General features: G+C 36.9%; 1 long non-coding RNA gene across 2 annotated transcripts; it reads left to right on the forward strand.

The window, feature by feature from the left end:
• Positions 1 to 503: 503 nt before the first annotated feature.
• LOC107610047 (uncharacterized) lies at positions 504 to 3,536 on the forward strand. Of its 2 annotated transcripts, none has more exons than XR_015891995.1 (3): positions 504 to 1,399; positions 1,514 to 1,680; positions 3,327 to 3,536. It is a non-coding gene; the product is annotated as an uncharacterized LOC107610047 (long non-coding RNA). The 2 variants fall into 2 exon arrangements; XR_015891996.1 differs by having other exon boundaries at positions 504 to 1,258.
• The last annotated feature ends 279 nt before the right edge of the window (positions 3,537 to 3,815 follow it).

The raw sequence follows: 3,815 nt of genomic DNA on the forward strand, positions 1-3,815 counted from the left end.
ACTAGCTTACTTGCTTTGTTTAAAACCTTCACTTTCCATAAACTGAGCTTCTCTTGTAAGACCCCAAACTTTTAGAAAATAAATAATAAATTATTTATATTTATATATATGGTTTTAATTTTAAAAGGATTACGAAACTTCGAGTTTTCAATTAATTCAATTTTATATAAATTTCAGTTATAATTAAATATTTTTGATTTACTAAAATTAATGGTTCTTGCTTAATTAAAATTCAAAATTCTAGTAATTAGAGATAAAAGGGTTTTATATATAATTTAAATTACATAATTAAAAATTTTGATTAATTTTATGAACTAAAAAAAATTTATTTATTTATCTCTAAATTATAAATTAGAATATTTAATTAAAAATAATTTATAATTTAAAAAAATAAAATAATATTTTTAAAATTAATTATATTGATTAAATTTGGTTTTAAATTAACACTCTACTCAAATCCTAAATTCCCAATTCTAAACCCTAATTTTACTAACTAACCCATCTCACCCAAATCACACACGTAACTCCTCTCCACACTCGTTTATCCCTCTGAAAGCCACGTTCACTCACCACTGCTATTCCCTTTCCCAGAGATACATACAGACACAGAGCTCACAAACAACACAAAACACACACTGTGAATCAGAAAAATAAGAGGGAAGAAAGAAGAGGGAAAGAGAGAACGGGGAAGAAGGGAGAAGAGGGGAGGGGCCGCATCTCCACTGCACCCCGTCGCACCTAGGTCACCGCCGTGGAGCCGTCGCCACCGTTCCACCGAGCCGCTGCTGTCATCGCGTACCAGAGGAGAAGACGAACGCGAGGAGAGGGAGAGCTCGTGCATGAAGGGTACCGCCGCTGTGCCGCCGTCGCGCCTCCATCATCGTCGAACTGCCTTGCTATCGTTAGCTCCATCGGGTCTGGTTGCCGTCGAGGGAACTGTCACCGTCGCGGCTGTGGGCATGGGATTTGAAGGGAAGAGACGCGAATGGCCAGGGAGAAGGGGAGAAGAACGCCGCTGTTCCGCCATTCCTCATCATGGCTGAAGCTTGCCGTCACTGGCTATCGCCGCTGTCGGAACCCTAGCCGTCGCCGTTGGAGGAGCCATTGCCGGGCGAAACCCCAGCGGTCACAGCTACTATACAAGCCACCAATAGGGAGAGCGGCTACTGTGTGGGAAGACGAAGGAGGTAACGAAGGTACCTGGTGCCGCTATTACCATCGCTGTCGCCAGAGTTTCTAATTGCTGCCATTATGAATGGTGAGTCAGACGTACCCTAGCTACCATAATCACCACCTCTGAACCTTATTTGCTTTGGAACAACTCTCTATTTGCTTCTGATGTTCCTGGCTCTACTGTATTTATTGGAATAGTCACAGCTGAAGCTTGTCATTCGAGAAGGCAAGCTGCTGCGTTCTCCTCTTTGTTCTGACACCGAACACCCCCCCCCCCCCCCCCCCCGCGTTTTCTGTTATGTTTTTATCTTAATTTCAATATTTGATATCTCTATTTTAGTATCGCTGAGTTCTGCAGTACCGGTTGAGATCATGACTACTGCAGACGTGTTCGAAATCAGAGCTACTGCCACTGCTCCAGCTACATTGGGGGTTGCTGCCGCTGCTGAGAATTAATGATAAAAAGGGTATTATTGCGTTTAAATTCTACGATTCCGGGCAATCGAGGTAGGGAATTTTATTTTAAAATTAATCGTTTTATTCTATGAATGCCATTGAAGTTTAGTGAATAAGTGCAAATAATTCATAAATGTCTCGTGTGACTAGTTTTGTTGTTGCGAGTGGTTAATTGATGAAATTGAATTGAGGTTGTGACTAATGTTGGTTTTCTGATTTTGATGGAGTTGTTTAAAATTCTGATTTATGTGATTATGTTGAATTGGTTGGTTGTGGCTGTATTCTGATTATTGAGAATAAGTGTTTGCTGTTGATTTTAGTTATTTAATGTATTGGAGTGGTCGTGGAACTGACTTGCGACTGGTTGGATTTGGTTTTAATGGTTGTTGATGTTGATTCATGAATAATTAGAATTAAGTCTGAGAACTGTTAAAAGATTGAAGTTGAATTATTGAATTGTTTTCTTGAAATCTGACTTTTAAAACAAAATAGTAACTTGGCTATAGAGTAAATTATTTAAAATAATTAGAACTATGGAAGGTTGATTTTTGGGATTACTAGTTGATTGAGTTGAATTTTGGAAAGGATTCTATGATATGCGGAAATTAATTATGAATTGATGAGATTGGAGTTGGATTGATGGATTACATGAGAATTGTGGGGTATGATTGATTTGTTAAATTGTGAATGTCTGATTGACTGAGAAACGTCCGTTGAGAAAGAGGGAACCCGAGAGGGTGTCTAAGCCCGAGTTTTAGGTGAAGTGCTGCTGAAATATTTAGAAAATTTGAGACTTTGTTTGAAATGCTATTTTAAAATATTTGGTTTTGAAAAATTAAATTATTTGAGATTTATTTAGCTACGGAAAGATTTATTCTATTTTGAATTCGATTTATTAAGAAAAATATAAAGTTTTAAATCCAATCTTTTGAGGAGAGATTTTGTTTTAAGTTATATTTTGAGTTCGGTTTGATGAGAAAGAAAAGAAGAAGAACGAAAAGTAAAGGAAAGAGAGATAATTAAAGGGATCTCTACCGTAGTAGAGTAGAGAGCAAAGATTGAAAAGAAATTGAATGCTGTTTGGACGTTAGTGCCAAGTGTCTAGTGGGGACGGCGATACGTAGCGTTCACTTGATACTATAAGGACGGCTCAGTGAAGACGGCGATACGTAACGCTCACTAGAGACCGAAAGGAAGGTTCCCCATGAGGACGGCGATACGTAACCCTCATGGAGGGGACGATGGCTGAGATCAGGACGGCGGTATGAAATGTTTATCTCAAGACCAGTGTCAGGAATCGGGCAACAAACCGACACATGAGCTCATGGCCTGTATACGACTAGACATGCATCATCCTTATTTGTGCATTTGCATTTGATTGTGTTTGCTTATCTTGTTTCTTTGTGATTGTGCTGTTTGTCTTATTGTAATTTGTCTGTGTGTTGATCTATTTCTTGTGCTATTGTTTCTCTGTGATTGGGAACTGAGGTTGTGAATGAGATTTGCTTTAAATTTAGAAATTTAAAGAAGGTAATTAATTATATAAAGTAAAAGTAAAAAGTATTTTCAAAGATTTAACAAAATAGTTTTATTGAGTAAGTTAACTGTTTGCATTATATTCATTATTTTTACGGCATTTCCATTCCCTACTGAGAATGTGTGGTTTGTTCTCACCCCAAAATCTTCCTCCCTTTCAGTGACAGGTTCAAGGACTCAATTTGAAGCTGCGGGCGATTATTAGACTTATTTATGAGTTAAGTTTATGAGTTGAGTTGCTTTCATAGAATTCCCTCGTCTTTGTTGTTTAAGATTTTATTTTATACAGAGGGATAGGAATTGTATCTGAGTTTTCTTTTATTCTTTTGTATAATATTTATTATTATTAATAATTATGTGATTATTATTACTTGGTGTTCTTTGATATATGATTTTAATTAATAGGAACAAAATTTTCTGGAATTTTCTCTAAAACTGAAATACGATATCGATGTAAAGGCTTAATATTAAATAAATAATAAAAAAAACAGGTTAGTAATGCCTTACTTTTGGTACGATCATGACGTACTGGAAGTTAGGGTGTTACATCTCTTCCACCTTATCTATGATCGGTTTTCAAGTTTTTACTAAGCGCGGATTTGTTCCTAAAGAAATCCCGAAGTATCTAACAAGTAAGACAGCATGCTTGC

The sequence above is a fragment of the Arachis ipaensis genome, chromosome B7 (genome assembly GCF_059453495.1).
Source record: "Arachis ipaensis isolate K30076 ecotype BB chromosome B7, ASM5945349v1, whole genome shotgun sequence".
NCBI classification, from domain to species: Eukaryota; Viridiplantae; Streptophyta; class Magnoliopsida; order Fabales; family Fabaceae; genus Arachis; species Arachis ipaensis.